The sequence below is a fragment of the Somniosus microcephalus genome, unplaced genomic scaffold (assembly GCF_052327205.1).
Source record: "Somniosus microcephalus isolate GS21.2 unplaced genomic scaffold, FLI_Smic_1.0 unresolved_chr8, whole genome shotgun sequence".
NCBI lineage: Eukaryota > Metazoa > Chordata > Chondrichthyes > Squaliformes > Somniosidae > Somniosus > Somniosus microcephalus.
The window spans coordinates 30,983,579-31,009,742 of record NW_028225186.1 but is presented as its reverse complement, the minus strand read 5'-3'; the positions used below and the strand labels follow the sequence as shown (position 1 = coordinate 31,009,742).

Sequence of the window (26,164 nt, the reverse complement as noted above, 5' to 3'; positions counted from 1 at the left end):
GGTGGGGATACTCACAAGGAAGTGAGCAATGTAATGGTCTGTCAGAGTAAGAATCGAGCCTGTTACACAGGAACAGGATGCCATTCAGCCCCGAGAAAGCTGTTGCACAGGAACAGGAGCAGAACATTCATACCCTTGATCCAGTTGCACAGATACAGCTAATATATTATTTATGCTCAAGTGATGTGTTTGCTATGAAATGAATTGTTTAAAATGTTAACCTGCATTGGCCGGGAATCGAACCCGGGTCACCCGCGTGGGAGGCGAGAATTCTACCACTGAACTACCAATGCACGCCGAGTTAACAAATTCCATTTTCTGGTAGCTACAATTTATTTTTGGCTTTTGTTAATACAAGCGGGGACACTGCGTTAACATAAAAAGCTAAATGCAGCAGATACTGCATCTGGAATTGTTGACTAAATGATGGAAACACTTCGAAGGTCCTGGAAGATCTGTGGACAGAGAATTACAGGGTTAACCTCTCAGGTGCATGAGCTCACGGCAGAGCTAAGATTTTGCACTTTTCTAGGTGCCGTGGGAGTTTCCTTCCAACGTTGTTTAGCTGCTCAAAAATTACATAATTAAGAAACTAACCTTCCCCAAAAGAATAAATAGGAGCAGGATTGGGCCATTCGGCCCCTCGAGCCCCGCCATTTAATAAGTTCGTGGCTGATGAGATCTTCGACACAACGCAACTTTTCCGCCCGCTCCCCATAACCCTTGACTCCCCGACATACAGAACTCGTTTGACGTCTTACAGTGTGGCCCGAGGGACAAGCGACTTCAGTTATGTTGATGGTGTGGACAAGCTGGAATTGCTTTCCTCTGGAGGCTAAGAGGAAATTTAATAAAGGCTTGCAAAATTACAATGGCTTTTGATGGAGGAAATAAAGACAACCGCTTTCCAATGGCAGGAGGGATGGTAACCAGAGGTAGAATTGCCTTATGCAGCGAATGTTAAGGCCTCATGAACATCAGGATAAGTTATGACAGCCCAGGTACTCTGTCATTCGAGTCTTGCACACGTAGCTAATGTGGCATTCTTCACACTGGCAATGAGTTGACTGATAGCCGTGCTGTGATCAGCTAACTTTGTTAGGGAGATGCAGTCGGCAAAATAATACATGGAAGGCGGATAATAACCGTGACTGTTCTGACACTGTGAGGTACACATAAATGTGGGCATTTAAGGTGTCTTGTTCCCAATGTCATTTCCTGCTGACTTTGCAACAGCAGGCATTTCACAGAAGGCAAGGAAGTGAATGTTGCACCTAGGTACCGAATGTTGCGCTGCTGACTGTTGAGGCAACAGCAGCGTGGAAAGTTGAAAGGTTGATGAGGTGCAAGCATTGTTTCGCGCGGGTGCTTTGATTGCTGGCATTTCAAACAGCCAGAAAAAGCAGTGGTTCCCTGACCGGGAATCCAGCCCGGGCCGCAGCGGTGAAAACGCCGTATCCTAACCACTCGACCACCAGGGAAGCTGCGGAAAGCATCCTGCCAGCAAGCAGAACAATGCAGTCTTTCCTCCTTGCTGCTTTGAAATTCAGGTCACTATCGCGCCAGGCAAACCTTTCGTACAAGATGTCATTTTTTAGGCGAGATCACAAACGACATGTTCAAGAAACCACAGCATCAATTGCGGGTAGGCGTCCACCTGAAATCTATTTGCTTCTGTGCTTTTCTCAGTGATACACAGTCAGAGAAAAGTCGTCGGGATATTGAATAATCAGCACCAAAATATCAAGGAAAACACAGAGGAAATACTAATGCACTGCTTGAGACAAAGACTCAAACACATACACGAACACAGATGTGTGCGCACTTTGTGTGGGTATGTCTCAGATATCCATATGATTCATGGAAGCTTGCAGTACAGTATGAGGCCATTCGGCCAATCGTGCCAGTGCTGTCCCCTTGAAAGATCAGACGTGCTTTCTCCCGCTGTTATCTGCATTTCCCTGTCCTCTCTCGTTCCGCAGTGCCCCGCACAAAAGACAAACAGAAGGAGAACACTATGCTAACGAGGAATTAATGCAGGAGCTTTTTATACAGTTCCTCACCGTTTAAAATTATTTTAGGTTCAATTTTTCGCTGTTGATCTTTTCCAAGGAGCACGTTAAGGTGCTGCCCAAAGGTTTAAAATTGGGGATGTTTAAATTCCTCCCCGTCGGGGAATTTCACCCCGGTCTCCCGCGTGACAGGTGGGGATACTCACAATTATACTAACGAGGAAGTGAGCAATGTAATGTCTGTCAGAGTAAGAATCGAGCCTGTTACACACAGCAGGATGCCATTCAGCCCCTAGAAAGCTGTTGCACAGGGACAGGAGCAGAACATTCATACCCTTGATCCAGTTGCACAGATACAGCTAATATATTATTTATGCTCAAGTGATGTGTTTGCTATGAAATGAATTGTTTAAAATGTTAGCCTGCATTGGCCGGGAATCGAACCCGGGTCACCCGCGTGGGAGGCGAGAATTCTACCCCTGAACCACCAATGCACGCCGAGTTAACAAATTCCATTTTCTGGTAGCTACAATTTATTTTTGGCTTTTGTTAATACAAGCGGGGACACTGCGTTAACATAAAAAGCTAAATGCAGCAGATACTGCATCTGGAATTGTTGACTGAATGCTGGAAACAATTCGAAGGTCCTGGAAGATCTGTGGACAGAGAATTACAGGGTTAACCTCTCAGGTGCATGAGCTCACGGCAGAGCTAAGATTTTGCACTTTTCTAGGTGCCGTGGCAGTTTCCTTCCAACGTTGTTTAGCTGCTCAAAAATTACATAATTAAGAAACTAACCTTCCCCAAAAGAATAAATAGGAGCAGGATTGGGCCATTCGGCCCCTCGAGCCCCGCCATTTAATAAGTTCGTGGCTGATGAGATCTTCGACACAACGCAACTTTTCCGCCCGCTCCCCATAACCCTTGACTCCCCGACATACAGAACTCGTTTGACGTCTTACAGTGTGGCCCGAGGGACAAGCGACTTCAGTTATGTTGATGGTGTGGACAAGCTGGAATTGCTTTCCTCTGGAGGCTAAGAGGAAATTTAATAAAGGCTTTCAAAATTACAATGGCTTTTGATGGAGGAAATAAAGACAACCGCTTTCCAATGGCAGGAGGGATGGTAACCAGAGGTAGAATTGCCTTATGCAGCGAATGTTAAGGCCTCATGAACATCAGGATAAGTTATCACAGCCCAGGTACTCTGTCATTCGAGTCTTGCACACGTAGCTAATGTGGCATTCTTCACACTGGCAATGAGTTGACTGATAGCCGTGCTGTGATCAGCTAACTTTGTTAGGGAGATGCAGTCGGCAAAATAATACATGGAAGGCGGATAATAACCGTGACTGTTCTGACACTGTGAGGTACACATAAATGTGGGCATTTAAGGTGTCTTGTTCCCAATGTCATTTCCTGCTGACTTTGCAACAGCAGGCATTTCACAGAAGGCAAGGAAGTGAATGTTGCACCTCGGTACCGAATGTTGCGCTGCTGACTGTTGAGGCAACAGCAGCGTGGAAAGTTGAAAGGTTGATGAGGTGCAAGCATTGTTTCGCGCGGGTGCTTTGATTGCTGGCATTTCAAACAGCCAGAAAAAGCAGTGGTTCCCTGACCGGGAATCGAACCCGGGCCGCAGCGGTGAAAGCGCCGAATCCTAACCACTAGACCACCAGGAAAGCTGCGGAAAGCATCCTGACAGCAAGCAGAACAATGCAGTCTTTCCTCCTTGCTGCTTTGAAATTCAGGTCACTATCGCGCCAGGCAAACCTTTCGTACAAGATGTCATTTTTTAGGCGAGATCACAAACGACATGTTCAAGAAACCACAGCATCAATTGCGGGTAGGCGTCCACCTGAAATCTATTTGCTTCTGTGCTTTTCTCAGTGATACACAGTCAGAGAAAAGTCGTCGGGATATTGAATAATCAGCACCAAAATATCAAGGACAACACAGAGGAAATAGTAATGCACTGCTTGAGACAAAGACTCAAACACATACACGAACACAGATGTGTGCTCACTTTGTGTGGGTATGTCTCAGATATCCATATGATTCATGGAAGCTTGCAGTACAGTATGAGGCCATTCGGCCAATCGTGCCAGTGCTGTCCCCTTGAAAGATCAGACGTGCTTTCTCCCGCTGTTATCTGCATTTCCCTGTCCTCTCTCGTTCCGCAGTGCCCCGCACAAAAGACAAACAGAAGGAGAACACTATGCTAACGAGGAATTGATGCAGGAGCTTTTTATACAGTTCCTCACCGTTTAAAATTATTTTAGGTTCAATTTTTCGCTGTTGATCTTTTCCAAGGAGCACGTTAAGGTGCTGCCCAAAGGTTTAAAATTGGTGTTGTTAAAATTCCTCCCCGTCGGGGAATTTCACCCCGGTCTCCCGCGTGACAGGTGGGGATACTCACAACTATACTAACGAGGAAGTGAGCAATGTAATGTCTGTCAGAGTAAGAATCGAGCCTGTTACACAGAGAACAGGATGCCATTCAGCCCCTAGAAAGCTGTTGCACAGGAACAGGAGCAGAACATTCATACCCTTGATCCAGTTGCACAGATACAGCTAATATATTATTTATGCTCAAGTGATGTGTTTGCTATGAAATGAATTGTTTAAAATGTTAACCTGCATTGGCCGGGAATCGAACCCGGGTCACCCGCGTGGGAGGCGAGAATTCTACCCCTGAACCACCAATGCACGCCGAGTTAACAAATTCCATTTTCTGGTAGCTACAATTTATTTTTGGCTTTTGTTAATACAAGCGGGGACACTGCGTTAACATAAAAAGCTAAATGCAGCAGATACTGCATCTGGAATTGTTGACTAAATGCTGGAAACACTTCGAAGGTCCTGGAAGATCTGTGGACAGAGAATCACAGGGTTAACCTCTCAGGTGCATGAGCTCACGGCAGAGCTATGATTTTGCACTTTTCTAGGTGCCGTGGCAGTTTCCTTCCAACGTTGTTTAGCTGCTCAAAAATTACATAATTAAGAAACTAACCTTCCCCAAAAGAATAAATAGGAGCAGGATTGGGCCATTCGGCCCTTCGAGCCCCGCCATTTAATAATTTCGTGGCTGATGAGATCTTCGACACAACGCAACTTTTCCGCCCGCTCCCCATAACCCTTGACTCCCCGACATACAGAACTCGTTTGACGTCTTACAGTGTGTCCCGAGGGACAAGCGACTTCAGTTATGTTGATGGTGTGAACAAGCTGGAATTGCTTTCCTCTGGAGGCTAAGAGGAAATTTAATAAAGGCTTGCCAAATTACAATGGCTTTTGATAGAGGAAATAAAGACAACCGCTTTCCAATGGCAGGAGGGATGGTAACCAGAGGTAGAATTGTCTTATGCAGCGAATGTTAAGGCCTCATGAATATCAGGATAAGTTATCACAGCCCAGGTACTCTGTCATTCGAGTCTTGCACACGTAGCTAATGTGGCATTCTTCACACTGGCAATGAGTTGACTGATAGCCGTGCTGTGATCAGCTAACTTTGTTAGGGAGATGCAGTCGGCAAAATAATACATGGAAGGCGGATAATAACCGTGACTGTTCTGTCACTGTGAGGTACACATAAATGTGGGCATTTAAGGTGTCTTGTTCCCAATGTCATTTCCTGCTGACTTTGCAACAGCAGGCATTTCACAGAAGGCAAGGAAGTGAATGTTGCACCTCGGTACCGAATGTTGCGCTGCTGACTGTTGAGGCAACAGCAGCGTGGAAAGTTGAAAGGTTGATGAGGTGCAAGCATTGTTTCGCGCGGGTGCTTTGATTGCTGGCATTTCAAACAGCCAGAAAAAGCAGTGGTTCCCTGACCGGGAATCGAACCCGGGCCGCAGCGGTGAAAGCGCCGAATCCTAACCACTAGACCACCAGGGAAGCTGCGGAAAGCATCCTGCCAGCAAGCAGAACAATGCAGTCTTTCCTCCTTGCTGCTTTGAAATTCAGGTCACTATCGCGCCAGGCAAACTTTTCGTACAAGATGTCATTTTTTAGGCGAGATCACAAACGACATGTTCAAGAAACCACAGCATCAATTGCGGGTAGGCGTCCACCTGAAATCTATTTGTTTCTGTGCTTTTCTCAGTGATACACAGTCAGAGAAAAGTCGTCGGGATATTGAATAATCAGCACCAAAATATCAAGAACAACACAGAGGAAATAGTAATGCACTGCTTGAGACAAAGACTCAAACACATACACGAACACAGATGTGTGCTCACTTTGTGTGGGTATGTCTCAGATATCCATATGATTCATGGAAGCTTGCAGTACAGTATGAGGCCATTCGGCCAATCGTGCCAGTGCTGTCCCCTTGAAAGATCAGACGTGCTTTCTCCCGCTGTTATCTGCATTTCCCTGTCCTCTCTCGTTCCGCAGTGCCCCGCACAAAAGACAAACAGAAGGAGAACACTATGCTAACGAGGAATTGATGCAGGAGCTTTTTATACAGTTCCTCACCGTTTAAAATTATTTTAGGTTCAATTTTTCGCTGTTGATCTTTTCCAAGGAGCACGTTAAGGTGCTGCCCAAAGGTTTAACATTGGGGATGTTAAAATTCCTCCCCGTCGGGGAATTTCACCCCGGTCTCCCGCGTGACAGGTGGGGATACTCACAATTATACTAACGAGGAAGTGAGCAATGTAATGTCTGTCAGAGTAAGAATCGAGCCTGTTACACACAACAGGATGCCATTCAGCCCCTAGAAAGCTGTTGCACAGGTACAGGAGCAGAACATTCATATCCTTGATCCAGTTGCACAGATCCAGCTAATATATTATTTATGCTCAAGTGATGTGTTTGCTATGAAATGAATTGTTTAAAATGTTAACCTGCATTGGCCGGGAATCGAACCCGGGTCACCCGCGTGGGAGGCGAGAATTCTACCCCTGAACCACCAATGCACGCCGAGTTAACAAATTCCATTTTCTGGTAGCTACAATTTATTTTTGGCTTTTGTTAATACAAGCGGGGACACTGCATTAACATAAAAAGCTAAATGCAGCAGATACTGCATCTGGAATTGTTGACTGAATGCTGGAAACAATTCGAAGGTCCTGGAAGATCTGTGGACAGAGAATTACAGGGTTAACCTCTCAGGTGCATGAGCTCACGGCAGAGCTAAGATTTTGCACTTTTCTAGGTGCCGTGGCAGTTTCCTTCCAACGTTGTTTAGCTGCTCAAAAATTACATAACTAAGAAACTAACCTTCCCCAAAAGAATAAATAGGAGCAGGATTGGGCCATTCGGCCCCTCGAGCCCCGCCATTTAATAATTTCGTGGCTGATGAGATCTTCAACACAACGCAACCTTTCCGCCCGCTCCCCATAACCCTTGACTCCCCGACATACAGAACTCGTTTGACGTCTTACAGTGTGTCCCGAGGGACAAGCGACTTCAGTTATGTTGATGGTGTGGACAAGCTGGAATTGCTTTCCTCTGGAGGCTAAGAGGAAATTTAATAAAGGCTTGCCAAATTACAATGGCTTTTGATAGAGGAAATAAAGACAACCGCTTTCCAATGGCAGGAGGGATGGTAACCAGAGGTAGAATTGTCTTATGCAGCGAATGTTAAGGCCTCATGAATATCAGGATAAGTTATCACGGCCCAGGTACTCTGTCATTCGAGTCTTGCACACGTAGCTAATGTGGCATTCTTCACACTGGCAATGAGTTGACTGATAGCCGTGCTGTGATCAGCTAACTTTGTTAGGGAGATGCAGTAGGCAAATTAATACATGGAAGGTGGATAATAACCGTGACTGTTCTGACACTGTGAGGTAAACATAAACGTGGGCATTTAAGGTTTCTTGTTCCCAATGTCATTTCCTGCTGACTTTGAAACAGCAGGCATTTTACAGAAGGCAAGGAAGTGAATGTTGCACCTCGGTACCGAATGTTGCGCTGCTGACTGTTGAGGCAACAGCAGCGTGGAAAATTGAAAGGTTGATGAGGTGCAAGCATTGTTTCGCGCGGGTGCTTTGATTGCTGGCATTTCAAACAGCCAGAAAAAGCACTGGTTCCCTGACCGAGAATCAAACACGGGCCGCGTCGGTGAAAGCGCCGAATTCTAAACACTAGACCACCAGGGAAGCTGTGGAAAGCATACTGCCAGCAAGCAGAACAATGCAGCCTTTTCTCCTTGCTGCTTTGAAATTCAGGTCACTTTCGCGCCAGGCAAACTTTTCGTACAAGATGACATTTTTTAGGCGAGATCACAAACGAAATGTTCAAGAAACCACAGCATCAATTGCGGGTAGGCGTCCACCTGAAATCTATTTGCTTCTGTGCTTTTCTCAGTGATACACAGTCAGAGAAAAGTCGTCGGGATATTGAATAATCAGCACCAAAATATCAAGGACAACACAGAGGAAATAGTAATGCACTGCTTGAGACAAAGACTCAAACACATACACGAACACAGATGTGTGCTCACTTTGTGTGGGTATGTCTCAGATATCCATATGATTCATGGAAGCTTGCAGTACAGTATGAGGCCATTCGGCCAATCGTGCCAGTGCTGTCCCCTTGAAAGATCAGACGTGCTTTCTCCCGCTGTTATCTGCATTTCCCTGTCCTCTCTCGTTCCGCAGTGCCCCGCACTAAAGACAAACAGAAGGAGAATACTATGCTAACGAGGAATTGATGCAGGAGCTTTTTATACAGTTCCTCACCGTTTAAAATTATTTTAGGTTCAATTTTTCGCTGTTGATCTTTTCCAAGGAGCACGTTAAGGTGCTGCCCAAAGGTTTAAAATTGGGGATGTTAAAATTCCTCCCCGTCGGGGAATTTCACCCCGGTCTCCCGCGTGACAGGCGGGGATACTCACAACGAGACTAACGAGGAAGTGAGCAATGTAATGTCTGTCAGAGTAAGAATCGAGCCTGTTACACAGGAACAGGATGCCATTCAGCCTCTAGAAAGCTGTTGCACAGGAACAGGAGCAGAACATTCATACCCTTGATCCAGTTGCACAGATAAAGCTAATATATTATTTATGCTCAAGTGATGTGTTTGCAATGAAATGAATTGTTTAAAATGTTAACCTGCATTGGCCGGTAATCGAACCCGGGTCACCCGCGTGGGAGGCGAGAATTCTACCCCTGAACCACCAATGCACGCCGAGTTAACAAATTCCATTTTCTGGTAGCTACAATTTATTTTTGGCTTTTGTTAATACAAGCGGGGACACTGCGTTAACATAAAAAGCTAAATGCAGCAGATACTGCATCTGGAATTGTTGACTGAATGCTGGAAACACTTCGAAGGTCCTGGAAGATCTGTGGACAGAGAATTACAGGGTTAACCTCTCAGGTGCATGAGCTCACGGCAGAGCTAAGATTTTGCACTTTTCTAGGTGCCGTGGCAGTTTCCTTCCAACGTTGTTTAGCTGCTCAAAAATTACATAATTAAGAAACTAACCTTCCCCAAAAGAATAAATAGGAGCAGGATTGGGCCATTCGGCGCCTCGAGCCCCGCCATTTAATAATTTCGTGGCTGATGAGATCTTCGACACAACGCAACTTTTCCGCCCGCTCCCCATAACCCTTGACTCCCGACATACAGAACTCGTTTGACGTCTTACAGTGTGGCCCGAGGGACAAGCGACTTCAGTTATGTTGATGGTGTGGACAAGCTGGAATTGCTTTCCTCTGGAGGCTAAGAGGAAATTTAATAAAGGCTTGCAAAATTACAATGGCTTTTGATAGAGGAAATAAAGACAACCGCTTTCCAATGGCAGGAGGGATGGTAACCAGAGGTAGAATTGTCTTATGCAGCGAATGTTAAGGCCTCATGAATATCAGGATAAGTTATCACGGCCCAGGTACTCTGTCATTCGAGTCTTGCACACGTAGCTAATGTGGCATTCTTCACACTGGCAATGAGTTGACTGATAGCCGTGCTGTGATCAGCTAACTTTGTTAGGGAGATGCAGTCGGCAAAATAATACATGGAAGGTGGATAATAACCGTGACTGTTCTGACACTGTGAGGTAAACATAAATGTGGGCATTTAAGGTGTCTTGTTCCCAATGTCATTTCCTGCTGACTTTGAAACAGCAGGCATTTTACAGAAGGCAAGGAAGCGAATGTTGTACCTCGGTACCGAATGTTGCGCTGCTGACTGTTGAGGCAACAGCAGCGTGGAAAGTTGAAAGGTTGATGAGGTGCAAGCATTGTTTCGCGCGGGTGCTTTGATTGCTGGCATTTCAAACAGCCAGAACAAGCACTGGTTCGCCTGACCGGGAATCGAACCCGGGCCGCAGCGGTGAAAGCGCCGAATCCTAACCACTAGACCACCAGGGAAGCTGCGGAAAACATCCTGCCAGCAAGCAGAACAATGCAGTCTTTCCTCCTTGCTGCTTTGAAATTCAGGTCACTATCGCGCCAGGCTAACTTTTCGTACAAGATGTCATTTTTTAGGCGAGATCACAAACGACATGTTCAAGAAACCACAGCATCAATTGCGGGTAGGCGTCCACCTGAAATCTATTTGCTTCTGTGCTTTTCTCAGTGATACACAGTCAGAGAAAAGTCGTCGGGATATTGAATAATCAGCACCAAAATATCAAGGACAACACAAAGGAAATAGTAATGCACTGCTTGAGACAAAGACTCAAACACATACACGAACACAGATGTGTGCTCACTTTGTGTGGGTATGTCTCAGATATCCATATGATTCATGGAAGCTTGCAGTACAGTATGAGGCCATTCGGCCAATCGTGCCAGTGCTGTCCCCTTGAAAGATCAGAAGTGCTTTCTCCCGCTGTTATCTGCATTTCCCTGTCCTCTCTCGTTCCGCAGTGCCCCGCACAAAAGACAAACAGAAGGAGAACACTATGCTAACGAGGAATTAATGCAGGAGCTTTTTATACAGTTCCTCACCGTTTAAAATTATTTTAGGTTCAATTTTTCGCTGTTGATCTTTTCCAAGGAGCACGTTAAGGTGCTGCCCAAAGGTTTAAAAGTGGGGATGTTAAAATTCCTCCCCGTCGGGGAATTTCACCCCGGTCTCCCGCGTGACAGGTGGGGATACTCACAACTATACGAACGAGGAAGTGAGCAATGTAATGTCTGTCAGTGTAAGAATCGAGCCTGTTACACAGGAACAGGATGCCATTCAGCCTCTAGAAAGCTGTTGCACAGGAACAGGAGCAGAACATTCATACCCTTGATCCAGTTGCACAGATACAGCTAATATATTATTTATGCTCAAGTGATGTGTTTGCTATGAAATGAATTGTTTAAAATGTTAACCTGCATTGGCCGGGAATCGAACCCGGGTCACCCGCGTGGAAGGCGAGAATTCTACCCCTGAACCACCAATGCACGCCGAGTTAACAAATTCCATTTTCTGGTAGCTACAATTTATTTTTGGCTTTTGTCAATACAAGCGGGGACACTGCGTTAACATAAAAAGCTAAATGCAGCAGATACTGCATCTGGAATTGTTGACTGAATGCTGGAAACACTTCGAAGGTCCTGGAAGATCTGTGGACAGAGAATTACAGGGTTAACCTGTCAGGTGCATGAGCTCACGGCAGAGCTAAGATTTTGCACTTTTCTAGGTGCCGTGGCAGTTTCCTTCCAAAGTTGTTTAGCTGCTCAAAAATTACATAATTAAGAAACTAACCTTCCCCAAAAGAATAAATAGGAGCAGGATTGGGCCATTCGGCCCCTCGAGCCCCGCCATTTAATAATTTCGTGGCTGATGAGATCTTCGACACAACGCAACTTTTCCGCCCGCTCCCCATAACCCTTGACTCCCCGACATACAGTACTCGTTTGACGTCTTACAGTGTGGCCCGAGGGACAAGCGACTTCAGTTATGTTGATGGTGTGGACAAGCTGGAATTGCTTTCCTCTGGAGGCTAAGGGGAAATTTAATAAAGGCTTGCAAAATTACAATGGCTTTTGATAGAGGAAATAAAGACAACCGCTTTCCAATGGCAGGAGGGATGGTAACCAGAGGTAGAATTGTCTTATGCAGCGAATGTTAAGGCCTCATGAATATCAGGATAAGTTATCACGGCCCAGGTACTCTGTCATTCGAGTCTTGCACACGTAGCTAATGTGGCATTCTTCACACTGGCAATGAGTTGACTGATAGCCGTGCTGTGATCAGCTAACTTTGTTAGGGAGATGCAGTCGGCAAAATAATACATGGAAGGTGGATAATAACCGTGACTGTTCTGACACTGTGAGGTACACATAAATGTGGGCATTTAAGGTGTCTTGTTCCCAATGTCATTTCCTGCTGACTTTGAAACAGCAGGCATTTTACAGAAGGCAAGGAAGTGAATGTTGCACCTCGGTACCGAATGTTGCGCTGCTGACTGTTGAGGCAACAGCAGCGTGGAAAGTTGAAAGGTTGATGAGGTGCAAGCATTGTTTCGCGCGGGTGCTTTGATTGCTGGCATTTCAAACAGCCAGAAAAAGCACTGGTTCCCTGACCGGGAATCGAACCCGAGCCGCAGCGGTAAAAGCGCCGAATCCTAACCACTAGACCACCAGGGAAGCTGCGGAAAGCATCTTGCCAGCAAGCAGAACAATGCAGTCTTTCCTCCTTGCTGCTTTGAAATTCAGGTCACGATCGCGCCAGGCAAACTTTTCGTACAAGATGTCATTTTTTAGGCGAGATCACAAACGACATGTTCAAGAAACCACAGCATCAATTGCGGGTAGGCGTCCACCTGAAATCTATTTGCTTCTGTGCTTTTCTCAGTGATACACAGTCAGAGAAAAGTCGTCGGGATATTGAATAATCAGCACCAAAATATCAAGGACAACACAAAGGAAATAGTAATGCACTGCTTGAGACAAAGACTCAAACACATTCACGAACACAGATGTGTGCTCACTTTGTGTGGGTATGTCTCAGATATCCATATGATTCATGGAAGCTTGCAGTACAGTATGAGGCCATTCGGCCAATCGTGCCAGTGCTGTCCCCTTGAAGGATCAGACGTGCTTTCACCCGCTGTTATCTGCATTTCCCTGTCCTCTCTCGTTCCGCAGTGCCCCGCACTAAAGACAAACAGAAGGAGAATACTATGCTAACGAGGAATTGATGCAGGAGCTTTTTATACAGTTCCTCACCGTTTAAAATTATTTTAGGTTCAATTTTTCGCTGTTGATCTTTTCCAAGGAGCACGTTAAGGTGCTGCCCAAAGGTTTAAAATTGGGGATGTTAAAATTCCTCCCCGTCGGGGAATTTCACCCCGGTCTCCCGCGTGACAGGTGGGGATACTCACAACTATACTAACGAGGAAGTGAGCAATGTAATGTCTGTCAGAGTAAGAATCGAGCCTGTTACACAGGAACAGGATGCCATTCAGCCTCTAGAAAGCTGTTGCACAAGAACAGAACATTCATACCCTTGATCCAGTTGCACAGATAAAGCTAATATATTATTTATGCTCAAGTGATGTGTTTGCAATGAAATGAATTGTTTAAAATGTTAACCTGCATTGGCCGGTAATCGAACCCGGGTCACCCGCGTGGAAGGTGAGAATTCTACCCCTGAACCACCAATGCACGCCGAGTTAACAAATTCCATTTTCTGGTAGCTACAATTTATTTTTGGCTTTTGTTAATACAAGCGGGGACACTGCGTTAACATAAAAAGCTAAATGCAGCAGATACTGCATCTGGAATTGTTGACTAAATGCTGGAAACACTTCGAAGGTCCTGGAAGATCTGTGGACAGAGAATTACAGGGTTAACCTCTCAGGTGCATGAGCTCACGGCAGAGCTAAGATTTTGCACTTTTCTAGGTGCCGTGGCAGTTTCCTTCCAACGTTGTTTAGCTGCTCAAAAATTACATAATTAAGAAACTAACCTTCCCCAAAAGAATAAATAGGAGCAGGATTGGGCCATTCGGCGCCTCGAGCCCCGCCATTTAATAATTTCGTGGCTGATGAGATCTTCGACACAACGCAACTTTTCCGCCCGCTCCCCATAACCCTTGACTCCCCGACATACAGAACTCGTTTGACGTCTTACAGTGTGGCCCGAGGGACAAGCGACTTCAGTTATGTTGATGGTGTGGACAAGCTGGAATTGCTTTCCTCTGGAGGCTAAGAGGAAATTTAATAAAGGCTTGCAAAATTACAATGGCTTTTGATAGAGGAAATAAAGACAACCGCTTTCCAATGGCAGGAGGGATGGTAACCAGAGGTAGAATTGTCTTATGCAGCGAATGTTAAGGCCTCATGAATATCAGGATAAGTTATCACGGCCCAGGTACTCTGTCATTCGAGTCTTGCACACGTAGCTAATGTGGCATTCTTCACACTGGCAATGAGTTGACTGATAGCCGTGCTGTGATCAGCTAAGTTTGTTAGGGAGATGCAGTCGGCAAAATAATACATGGAAGGTGGATAATAACCGTGACTGTTCTGACACTGTGAGGTAAACATAAATGTGGGCATTTAAGGTGTCTTGTTCCCAATGTCATTTCCTGCTGACTTTGAAACAGCAGGCATTTTACAGAAGGCAAGGAAGTGAATGTTGCACCTCGGTACCGAATGTTGCGCTGCTGACTGTTGAGGCAACAGCAGCGTGGAAAGTTGAAAGGTTGATGAGGTGCAAGCATTGTTTCGCGCGGGTGCTTTGATTGCTGGCATTTCAAACAGCCAGAAAAAGCACTGGTTCTTCTGACCGGGAATCGAACCCGGGCCGCAGCGGTGAAAGCGCCGAATCCTAACCACTAGACCACCAGGGAAGCTGCGGAAAACATCCTGCCAGCAAGCAGAACAATGCAGTCTTTCCTCCTTGCTGCTTTGAAATTCAGGTCACTATCGCGCCAGGCAAACTTTTCGTACAAGATGTCATTTTTTAGGCGAGATCACAAACGACATGTTCAAGAAACCACAGCATCAATTGCGGGTAGGCGTCCACCTGAAATCTATTTGCTTCTGTGCTTTTCTCAGTGATACACAGTCAGAGAAAAGTCGTCGGGATATTGAATAATCAGCACCAAAATATCAAGGACAACACAAAGGAAATAGTAATGCACTGCTTGAGACAAAGACTCAAACACATACACGAACACAGATGTGTGCTCACTTTGTGTGGGTATGTCTCAGATATCCATATGATTCATGGAAGCTTGCAGTACAGTATGAGGCCATTCGGCCAATCGTGCCAGTGCTGTCCCCTTGAAAGATCAGACGTGCTTTCTCCCGCTGTTATCTGCATTTCCCTGTCCTCTCTCGTTCCGCAGTGCCCCGCACTAAAGACAAACAGAAGGAGAATACTATGCTAACGAGGAATTGATGCAGGAGCTTTTTATACAGTTCCTCACCGTTTAAAATTATTTTAGGTTCAATTTTTCGCTGTTGATCTTTTCCAAGGAGCACGTTAAGGTGCTGCCCAAAGGTTTAAAATTGGGGATGTTAAAATTCCTCCCCGTCGGGGTATTTCACCCCGGTCTCCCGCGTGACAGGTGGGGATACTCACAACTATACTAACGAGGAAGTGAGCAATGTAATGTCTGTCAGATTAAGAATCGAGCCTGTTACACAGGAACAGGATGCCATTCAGCCTCTAGAAAGCTGTTGCACAGGAACAGGAGCAGAACATTCATACCCTTGATCCAGTTGCACAGATAAAGCTAATATATTATTTATGCTCAAGTGATGTGTTTGCAATTAAATGAATTGTTTAAAATGTTAACCTGCATTGGCCGGTAATCGAACCCAGGTCACCCGCGTGGAAGGTGAGAATTCTACCCCTGAACCACCAATGCACGCCGAGTTAACAAATTCCATTTTCTGGTAGCTACAATTTATTTTTGGCTTTTGTTAATACAAGCGGGGACACTGCGTTAACATAAAAAGCTAAATGCAGCAGATACTGCATCTGGAATTGTTGACTGAATGCTGGAAACACTTCGAAGGTCCTGGAAGATCTGTGGACAGAGAATCACAGGGTTAACCTCTCAGGTGCATGAGCTCACGGCAGAGCTAAGATTTTGCACTTTTCTAGGTGCCGTGGCAGTTTCCTTCCAACGTTGTTTAGCTGCTCAAAAATTACATAATTAAGAAACTAACCTGCCCCAAAAGAATAAATAGGAGCAGGATTTAGCCATTCGGCGCCTCGAGCCCCGCCATTTAATAATTTCGTGGCTGATGAGATCTTCGACACAACGCAACTTTTCCGCCCGCTCCCCATAACCCTTGACTCCCCGACATACAGAACTCGTTTGACGTCTTACAGTGTGGCCCGAGGGACTAGCGACTTCAGTTATGTTGATGGTGTGGACAAGCTGGAATTGCTTTCCTCTGGAGGCTAAGAGGAAATTTAATAAAGGCTTGCAAAATTACAATGGCTTTTGATAGAGGAAATAAAGACAACCGCTTTCCAATGGCAGGAGGGATGGTAACCAGAGGTAGAATTGTCTTATGCAGCGAATGTTAAGGCCTCATGAATATCAGGATAAGTTATCACGGCCCAGGTACTCTGTCATTCGAGTCTTGCACACGTAGCTAATGTGGCATTCTTCACACTGGCAATGAGTTGACTGATAGCCGTGCTGTGATCAGCTAACTTTGTTAGGGAGATGCAGTCGGCAAAATAATACATGGAAGGTGGATAATAACAGTGACTGTTCTGACACTGTGAGGTACACATAAATGTGGGCATTTAAGGTGTCTTGTTCCCAATGTCATTTCCTGCTGACTTTGAAACAGCAGGCATTTTACAGAAGGCAAGGAAGTGAATGTTGCACCTCGGTACCGAATGTTGCGCTGCTGACTGTTGAGGCAACAGCAGCGTGGAAAGTTGAAAGGTTGATGAGGTGCAAGCATTGTTTCGCGCGGGTGCTTTGATTGCTGGCATTTCAAACAGCCAGAAAAAGCACTGGTTCCCTGACCGGGAATCGAACCCGAGCCGCAGCGGCAAAAGCGCCGAATCCTAACCACTAGACCACCAGGGAAGCTGCGGAAAGCATCCTGCCAGCAAGCAGAACAATGCAGTCTTTCCTCCTTGCTGCTTTGAAATTCAGGTCACTATCGCGCCAGGCAAACTTTTCGTACAAGATGTCATTTTTTCGGCGAGATCACAAACGACATGTTCAAGAAACCACAGCATCAATTGCGGGTAGGCGTCCACCTGAAATCTATTTGCTTCTGTGCTTTTCTCAGTGATACACAGTCAGAGAAAAGTCGTCGGGATATTGAATAATCAGCACCAAAATATCAAGGACAACACAGAGGAAATAGTAATGCACTGCTTGAGACAAAGACTCAAACACATACACGAACACAGATGTGTGCTCACTTTGTGTGGGTATGTCTCAGATATCCATATGATTCATGGAAGCTTGCAGTACAGTATGAGGCCATTCGGCCAATCGTGCCAGTGCTGTCCCCTTGAAAGATCAGAAGTGCTTTCTCCCGCTGTTATCTGCATTTCCCTGTCCTCTCTCGTTCCGCAGTGCCCCGCACAAAAGACAAACAGAAGGAGAACACTATGCTAACGAGGAATTAATGCAGGAGCTTTTTATACAGTTCCTCACCGTTTAAAATTATTTTAGGTTCAATTTTTCGCTGTTGATCTTTTCCAAGGAGCACGTTAAGGTGCTGCCCAAAGGTTTAAAATTGGGGATGTTAAAATTCCTCCCCGTCGGGGAATTTCACCCCGGTCTCCCGCGTGACAGGTGGGGATACTCACAACTATACGAACGAGGAAGTGAGCAATGTAATGTCTGTCAGTGTAAGAATCGAGCCTGTTACACAGGAACAGGATGCCATTCAGCCTCTAGAAAGCTGTTGCACAGGAACAGGAGCAGAACATTCATACCCTTGATCCAGTTGCACAGATACAGCTAATATATTATTTATGCTCAAGTGATGTGTTTGCTATGAAATGAATTGTTTAAAATGTTAACCTGCATTGGCCGGGAATCGAACCCGGGTCACCCGCGTGGAAGGCGAGAATTCTACCCCTGAACCACCAATGCACGCCGAGTTAACAAATTCCATTTTCTGGTAGCTACAATTTATTTTTGGCTTTTGTCAATACAAGCGGGGACACTGCGTTAACATAAAAAGCTAAATGCAGCAGATACTGCATCTGGAATTGTTGACTGAATGCTGGAAACACTTCGAAGGTCCTGGAAGATCTGTGGACAGAGATATCAGAGTTAACCTCTCAGGTGCATGAGCTCACGGCAGAGCTAAGATTTTGCACTTTTCTAGGTGCCGTGGCAGTTTCCTTCCAAAGTTGTTTAGCTGCTCAAAAATTACATAATTAAGAAACTAACCTTCCCCAAAAGAATAAATAGGAGCAGGATTGGGCCATTCGGCCCCTCGAGCCCCGCCATTTAATAATTTCGTGGCTGATGAGATCTTCGACACAACGCAACTTTTCCGCCCGCTCCCCATAACCCTTGACTCCCCGACATACAGTACTCGTTTGACGTCTTACAGTGTGGCACGAGGGACAAGCGACTTCAGTTATGTTGATGGTGTGGACAAGCTGGAATTGCTTTCCTCTGGAGGCTAAGAGGAAATTTAATAAAGGCTTGCAAAATTACAATGGCTTTTGATAGAGGAAATAAAGACAACCGCTTTCCAATGGCAGGAGGGATGGTAACCAGAGGTAGAATTGTCTTATGCAGCGAATGTTAAGGCCTCATGAATATCAGGATAAGTTATCACAGCCCAGGTACTCTGTCATTCGAGTCTTGCACACGTAGCTAATGTGGCATTCTTCACACTGGCAATGAGTTGACTGATAGCCGTGCTGTGATCAGCTAACTTTGTTAGGGAGATGCAGTCGGCAAAATAATACATGGAAGGTGGATAATAACCGTGACTGTTCTGACACTGTGAGGTACACATAAATGTGGGCATTTAAGGTGTCTTGTTCCCAATGTCATTTCCTGCTGACTTTGAAACAGCAGGCATTTTACAGAAGGCAAGGAAGTGAATGTTGCACCTCGGTACCGAATGTTGCGCTGCTGACTGTTGAGGCAACAGCAGCGTGGAAAGTTGAAAGGTTGATGAGGTGCAAGCATTGTTTCGCGCGGGTGCTTTGATTGCTGGCATTTCAAACAGCCAGAAAAAGCACTGGTTTCCTGACCGGGAATCGAACCCGAGCCGCAGCGGCAAAAGCGCCGAATCCTAACCACTAGACCACCAGGGAAGCTGCGGAAAGCATCCTGCCAGCAAGCAGAACAATGCAGTCTTTCCTCCTTGCTGCTTTGAAATTCAGGTCACTATCGCGCCAGGCAAACTTTTCGTACAAGATGTCATTTTTTCGGCGAGATCACAAACGACATGTTCAAGAAACCACAGCATCAATTGCGGATAGGCGTCCACCTGAAATCTATTTGCTTCTGTGCTTTTCTCAGTGATACACAGTCAGAGAAAAGTCGTCGGGATATTGAATAATCAGCACCAAAATATCAAGGACAACACAGAGGAAATAGTAATGCACTGCTTGAGACAAAGACTCAAACACATACACGAACACAGATGTGTGCTCACTTTGTGTGGGTATGTCTCAGATATCCATATGATTCATGGAAGCTTGCAGTACAGTATGAGGCCATTCGGCCTATCGTGCCAGTGCTGTCCCCTTGAAAGATCAGAAGTGCTTTCTCCCGCTGTTATCTGCATTTCCCTGTCCTCTCTCGTTCCGCAGTGCCCCGCACAAAAGACAAACAGAAGGAGAACACTATGCTAACGAGGAATTAATGCAGGAGCTTTTTATACAGTTCCTCACCGTTTAAAATTATTTTAGGTTCAATTTTTCGCTGTTGATCTTTTCCAAGGAGCACGTTAAGGTGCTGCCCAAAGGTTTAAAATTGGGGATGTTAAAATTCCTCCCCGTCGGGGAATTTCACCCCGGTCTCCCGCGTGACAGGTGGGGATACTCACAACTATACGAACGAGGAAGTGAGCAATGTAATGTCTGTCAGTGTAAGAATCGAGCCTGTTACACAGGAACAGGATGCCATTACAGCCTCTAGAAAGCTGTTGCACAGGAACAGGAGCAGAACATTCATACCCTTGATCCAGTTGCACAGATACAGCTAATATATTATTTATGCTCAAGTGATGTGTTTGCTATGAAATGAATTGTTTAAAATGTTAACCTGCATTGGCCGGGAATCGAACCCGGGTCACCCGCGTGGAAGGCGAGAATTCTACCCCTAAACCACCAATGCACGCCGAGTTAACAAATTCCATTTTCTGGTAGCTACAATTTATTTTTGGCTTTTGTCAATACAAGCGGGGACACTGCGTTAACATAAAAAGCTAAATGCAGCAGATACTGCATCTGGAATTGTTGACTGAATGCTGGAAACACTTCGAAGGTCCTGGAAGATCTGTGGACAGAGAATTACAGGGTTAACCTCTCAGGTGCATGAGCTCACGGCAGAGCTAAGATTTTGCACTTTTCTAGGTGCCGTGGCAGTTTCCTTCCAACGTTGTTTAGCTGCTCAAAAATTACATAATTAAGAAACTAACCTTCCCCAAAAGAATAAATAGGAGCAGGATTGGGCTATTCGGCCCCTCGAGCCCCGCCATGTAATAATTTCGTGGCTGATGAGATCTTCGACACAACGCAACTTTTCCGCCCGCTCCCCATAACCCTTGACTCCCCAACATACAGAACTCGTTTGACGTCTTACAGTGTGGCCCGAGGGACAAGCGACTTCAGTTATGTTGATGGTGTGGACAAGCTGGAATTGCTTTCCTCTGGAGGCTAAGAGGAAATTTAATAAAGGCTTGCAAAATTACAATGGCTTTTGATAGAAGAAATAAAGACAACCGCTTTCCAATGGCAGGAGGGATGGTAACCAGAGGTAGAATTGTCTTATGCAGCGAATGTTAAGGCCTCATGAATATCAGGATAAGTTATCACGGCCCAGGTACTCTGTCATTCGAGTCTTGCACACGTAGCTAATGTGGCATTCTTCACACTGGCAATGAGTTGACTGATAGCCGTGCTGTGATCAGCTAACTTTGTTAGGGAGATGCAGTCGGCAAAATAATACATGGAAGGCGGATAATAACCGTGACTGTTCTGACACTGTGAGGTACACATAAATGTGGGCATTTAAGGTGTCTTGTTCCCAATGTCATTTCCTGCTGACTTTGCAACAGCAGGCATTTCACAGAAGGCAAGGAAGTGAATGTTGCACCTCGGTACCGAATGTTGCGCTGCTGACTGTTGAGGCAACAGCAGCGTGGAAAGTTGAAAGGTTGATGAGGTGCAAGCATTGTTTCGCGCGGGTGCTTTGATTGCTGGCATTTCAAACAGCCAGAAAAAGCAGTGGTTCCCTGACCGGGAATCGAACCCGGGCCGCAGCGGTGAAAGCGCCGAATCCTAACCACTAGACCACCAGGGAAGCTGCGGAAAGCATCCTGCCAGCAAGCAGAACAATGCAGTCTTTCCTCCTTGCTGCTTTGAAATTCAGGTCACTATCGCGCCAGGCAAACCTTTCGTACAAGATGTCATTTTTTAGGCGAGATCACAAACGACATGTTCAAGAAACCACAGCATCAATTGCGGGTAGGCGTCCACCTGAAATCTATTTGCTTCTGTGCTTTTCTCAGTGATACACAGTCAGAGAAAAGTCGTCGGGATATTGAATAATCAGCACCAAAATATCAAGGACAACACAGAGGAAATAGTAATGCACTGCTTGAGACAAAGACTCAAACACATACACGAACACAGATGTGTGCTCACTTTGTGTGGGTATGTCTCAGATATCCATATGATTCATGGAAGCTTGCAGTACAGTATGAGGCCATTCGGCCAATCGTGCCAGTGCTGTCCCCTTGAAAGATCAGACGTGCTTTCTCCCGCTGTTATCTGCATTTCCCTGTCCTCTCTCGTTCCGCAGTGCCCCGCACAAAAGACAAACAGAAGGAGAACACTATGCTAACGAGGAATTGATGCAGGAGCTTTTTATACAGTTCCTCACCGTTTAAAATTATTTTAGGTTCAATTTTTCGCTGTTGATCTTTTCCAAGGAGCACGTTAAGGTGCTGCCCAAAGGTTTAAAATTGGGGATGTTAAAATTCCTCCCCGTCGGGGAATTTCACCCCGGTCTCCCGCGTGACAGGTGGGGATACTCACAACTATACTAACGAGGAAGTGAGCAATGTCATGTCTGTCAGAGTAAGAATCGAGCCTGTTACACAGGAACAGGATGCCATTCAGCCCCTAGAAAGCTGTTGCACAGGAACAGGAGCAGAACATTCATACCCTTGATCCAGTTGCACAGATACAGCTAATATATTATTTATGCTCAAGTGATGTGTTTGCTATGAAATGACTTGTTTAAAATGTTAACCTTCATTGGCCGGGAATCGAACCCGGGTCACCCGCGTGGGAGGCGAGAATTCTACCCCTGAACCACCAATGCACGCCGAGTTAACAAATTCCATTTTCTGGTAGCTACAATTTATTTTTGGCTTTTGTTAATACAAGCGGGGACACTGCGTTAACATAAAAAGCTAAATGCAGCAGATACTGCATCTGGAATTGTTGACTAAATGCTGGAAACACTTCGAAGGTCCTGGAAGATCTGTGGACAGGGAATTACAGGGTTAACCTCTCAGGTGCATGAGCTCACGGCAGAGCTAAGATTTTGCACTTTTCTAGGTGCCGTGGCAGTTTCCTTCCAACGTTGTTTAGCTGCTCAAAAATTACATAATTAAGAAACTAACCTTCCCCAAAAGAATAAATAGGAGCAGGATTGGGCCATTCGGCCCCTCGAGCCCCGCCATTTAATAATTTCGTGGCTGATGAGATCTTCGACACAACGCAACTTTTCCGCCCGCTCCCCATAACCCTTGACTCCCCGACATACAGAACTCGTTTGACGTCTTACAGTGTGGCCCGAGGGACAAGCGACTTCAGTTATGTTGATGGTGTGGACAAGCTGGAATTGCTTTCCTCTGGAGGCTAAGAGGAAATTTAATAAAGGCTTGCCAAATTACAATGGCTTTTGATAGAGGAAATAAAGACAACCGCTTTCCAATGGCAGGAGGGATGGTAACCAGAGGTAGAATTGTCTTATGCAGCGAATGTTAAGGCCTCATGAATATCAGGATAAGTTATCACGGCCCAGGTACTCTGTCATTCGAGTCTTGCACACGTAGCTAATGTGGCATTCTTCACACTGGCAATGAGTTGACTGATAGCCGTGCTGTGATCAGCTAACTTTGTTAGGGAGATGCAGTCGGCAAAATAATACATGGAAGGTGGATAATAACCGTGACTGTTCTGACAGTGTGAGGTAAACATAAATGTGGGCATTTAAGGTGTCTTGTTCCCAATGTCATTTCCTGCTGACTTTGAAACAGCAGGCATTTTACAGAAGGCAAGGAAGTGAATGTTGCACCTCGGTACCGAATGTTGCGCTGCTCACTGTTGAGGCAACAGCAGCGTGGAAAGTTGAAAGGTTGATGAGTTGCAAGCATTGTTTCGCGCGGGTGCTTTGATTGCTGGCATTTCAAACAGCCAGAAAAAGCAGTGGTTCCCTGACCGGGAATCGAACCCAGGCCGCAGCGGTGAAAGCGCCGAATCCTAACCACTAGACCACCAGGGAAGCTGCGGAAAGCATCCTGCCAGCAAGCAGAACAATGCAGTCTTTCCTCCTTGCTGCTTTGAAATTCAGGTCACCATCGCGCCAGGCAAACTTTTCGTACAAGATGTCATTTTTTAGGCGAGATCTCAAACGACATGTTCAAGAAACCACAGCATCAATTGCGGGTAGGCGTCCACCTGAAATCTATTTGCTTCTGTGCTTTTCTCAGTGATACACAGTCAGAGAAAAGTCGTCGGGATATTGAATAATCAGCACCAAAATATCAAGGACAACACAGAGGAAATAGTAATGCACTGCTTGAGACAAAGACTCAAACACATACACGAACACAGATGTGTGCTCACTTTGTGTGGGTATGTCTCAGATATCCATATGATTCATGGAAGCTTGCAGTACAGTATGAGGCCATTCGGCCAATCGTGCCAGTGCTGTCCCCTTGAAAGATCAGACGTGCTTCCTCCCGCTGTTATCTGCATTTCCCTGTCCTCTCTCGTTCCGCAGTGCCCCGCACAAAAGACAAACAGAAGGAGAACACTATGCTAACGAGGAATTGATGCAGGAGCTTTTTATACAGTTCCTCACCGTTTAAAATTATTTTAGGTTCAATTTTTCGCTGTTGATCTTTTCCAAGGAGCACGTTAAGGTGCTGCCCAAAGGTTTAAAATTGGGGATGTTAAAATTCCTCCCCGTCGGGGAATTTCACCCCGGTCTCCCGCGTGACAGGCGGGGATACTCACAATTATACTAACGAGGAAGTGAGCAATGTAATGTCTGTCAGAGTAAGAATCGAGCCTGTTACACAGGAACAGGATGCCATTCAGCCCCTAGAAAGCTGTTGCACAGGTAAAGGAGCAGAACATTCATACCCTTGATCCAGTTGCACAGATACAGCTAATATATTATTTATGCTCAAGTGATGTGTTTGCTATGAAATGAATTGTTTAAAATGTTAACCTGCATTGGCCGGGAATCGAACCCGTGTCACCCGCGTGGGAGGCGAGAATTCTACCCCTGAACCACCAATGCACGCCAAGTTAACAAATTCCATTTTCTGGTAGCTACAATTTATTTTTGGCTTTTGTTAATACAAGCGGGGACACTGCGTTAACATAAAAAGCTAAATGCAGCAGATACTGCATCTGGAATTGTTGACTGAATGCTGGAAACACTTCGAAGGTCCTGGAAGATCCGTGGATAGAGAATTACAGGGTTAACCTCTCAGGTGCATGAGCTCACGGCAGAGCTAAGATTTTGCACTTTTCTAGGTGCCGTGGCAGTTTCCTTCCAACGTTGTTTAGCTGCTCAAAAATTACATAATTAAGAAACTAACCTTCCCCAAAAGAATAAATAGGAGCAGGATTGGGCCATTCGGCCCCTCGAGCCCCGCCATTTAATAATTTCGTGGCTGATGAGATCTTCGACACAACGCAACTTTTCCTCCCGCTCCCCATAACCCTTGACTCCCCGACATACAGAACTCGTTTGACGTCTTACAGTGTGGCCCGAGGGACAAGCGACTTCAGTTATGTTGATGGTGTGGACAAGCTGGAATTGCTTTCCTCTGGAGGCTAAGAGGAAATTTAATAAAGACTTGCCAAATTACAATGGCTTTTGATAGAGGAAATAAAGACAACCGCTTTCCAATGGCAGGAGGGATGGTAACCAGAGGTAGAATTGTCTTATGCAGCGAATGTTAAGGCCTCATGAATATCAGGATAAGTTATCACGGCCCAGGTACTCTGTCATTCGAGTCTTGCACACGTAGCTAATGTGGCATTCTTCACACTGGCAATGAGTTGACTGATAGCCGTGCTGTGATCAGCTAACTTTGTTAGGGAGATGCAGTCGGCAAAATAATACATGGAAGGCGGATAATAACCGTGACTGTTCTGACACTGTGAGGTACACATAAATGTGGGCATTTAAGGTGTCTTGTTCCCAATGTCATTTCCTGCTGACTTTGCAACAGCAGGCATTTCACAGAAGGCAAGGAAGTGAATGTTGCACCTCGGTACCGAATGTTGCGCTGCTGACTGTTGAGGCAACAGCAGCGTGGAAAGTTGAAAGGTTGATGAGGTGCAAGCATTGTTTCGCGCGGGTGCTTTGATTGCTGGCATTTCAAACAGCCAGAAAAAGCAGTGGTTCCCTGACCGGGAATCGAACCCGGGCCGCAGCGGTGAAAGGGCCGAATCCTAACCACTAGACCACCAGGGAAGCTGCGGAAAGCATCCTGCCAGCAAGCAGAACAATGCAGTCTTTCCTCCTTGCTGCTTTGAAATTCAGGTCACTATCGCACCAGGCAAACTTTTCGTACAAGATATCATTTTTTAGGCGAGATCACAAACGACATGTTCAAGAAACCACAGCATCAATTGCGGGTAGGCGTCCACCTGAAATCTATTTGCTTCTGTGCTTTTCTCAGTGATACACAGTCAGAGAAAAGTCGTCGGGATATTGAATAATCAGCACCAAAATATCAAGGACAACACAGAGGAAATAGTAATGCACTGCTTGAGACAAAGACTCAAACACATACACGAACACAGATG

The 26,164-nt window shown here is 45.7% G+C and overlaps 13 non-coding genes across 13 annotated transcripts; all 13 read right to left on the bottom strand.

Annotated features, from left to right (window-relative positions):
- Positions 1–222: 222 nt before the first annotated feature.
- On the bottom strand, positions 223–293 carry trnag-ccc (transfer RNA glycine (anticodon CCC)). Its single transcript has one exon. It is a non-coding gene; the product is annotated as a tRNA-Gly (tRNA).
- A 2,142-nt stretch (positions 294–2,435) lies between these two features.
- Positions 2,436–2,506, bottom strand: trnag-ccc (transfer RNA glycine (anticodon CCC)). Its single transcript has one exon. It is a non-coding gene; the product is annotated as a tRNA-Gly (tRNA).
- A 2,144-nt stretch (positions 2,507–4,650) lies between these two features.
- Positions 4,651–4,721, bottom strand: trnag-ccc (transfer RNA glycine (anticodon CCC)). The gene has a single exon. It is a non-coding gene; the product is annotated as a tRNA-Gly (tRNA).
- Positions 4,722–5,837: 1,116 nt separating this feature from the next.
- Positions 5,838–5,909, bottom strand: trnae-uuc (transfer RNA glutamic acid (anticodon UUC)). Its single transcript has one exon. It is a non-coding gene; the product is annotated as a tRNA-Glu (tRNA).
- Positions 5,910–6,863: 954 nt separating this feature from the next.
- trnag-ccc (transfer RNA glycine (anticodon CCC)) lies at positions 6,864–6,934 on the bottom strand. Its single transcript has one exon. It is a non-coding gene; the product is annotated as a tRNA-Gly (tRNA).
- A 2,143-nt stretch (positions 6,935–9,077) lies between these two features.
- On the bottom strand, positions 9,078–9,148 carry trnag-ccc (transfer RNA glycine (anticodon CCC)). Its single transcript has one exon. It is a non-coding gene; the product is annotated as a tRNA-Gly (tRNA).
- A 2,143-nt stretch (positions 9,149–11,291) lies between these two features.
- trnag-ucc (transfer RNA glycine (anticodon UCC)) lies at positions 11,292–11,362 on the bottom strand. The gene has a single exon. It is a non-coding gene; the product is annotated as a tRNA-Gly (tRNA).
- Positions 11,363–13,499: 2,137 nt separating this feature from the next.
- Positions 13,500–13,570, bottom strand: trnag-ucc (transfer RNA glycine (anticodon UCC)). Its single transcript has one exon. It is a non-coding gene; the product is annotated as a tRNA-Gly (tRNA).
- A 4,358-nt stretch (positions 13,571–17,928) lies between these two features.
- trnag-ucc (transfer RNA glycine (anticodon UCC)) lies at positions 17,929–17,999 on the bottom strand. Its single transcript has one exon. It is a non-coding gene; the product is annotated as a tRNA-Gly (tRNA).
- Positions 18,000–20,142: 2,143 nt separating this feature from the next.
- On the bottom strand, positions 20,143–20,213 carry trnag-ucc (transfer RNA glycine (anticodon UCC)). The gene has a single exon. It is a non-coding gene; the product is annotated as a tRNA-Gly (tRNA).
- A 1,116-nt stretch (positions 20,214–21,329) lies between these two features.
- trnae-uuc (transfer RNA glutamic acid (anticodon UUC)) lies at positions 21,330–21,401 on the bottom strand. The gene has a single exon. It is a non-coding gene; the product is annotated as a tRNA-Glu (tRNA).
- A 955-nt stretch (positions 21,402–22,356) lies between these two features.
- Positions 22,357–22,427, bottom strand: trnag-ccc (transfer RNA glycine (anticodon CCC)). The gene has a single exon. It is a non-coding gene; the product is annotated as a tRNA-Gly (tRNA).
- A 2,143-nt stretch (positions 22,428–24,570) lies between these two features.
- On the bottom strand, positions 24,571–24,641 carry trnag-ccc (transfer RNA glycine (anticodon CCC)). Its single transcript has one exon. It is a non-coding gene; the product is annotated as a tRNA-Gly (tRNA).
- Between the last annotated feature and the right edge of the window lie 1,523 nt (positions 24,642–26,164).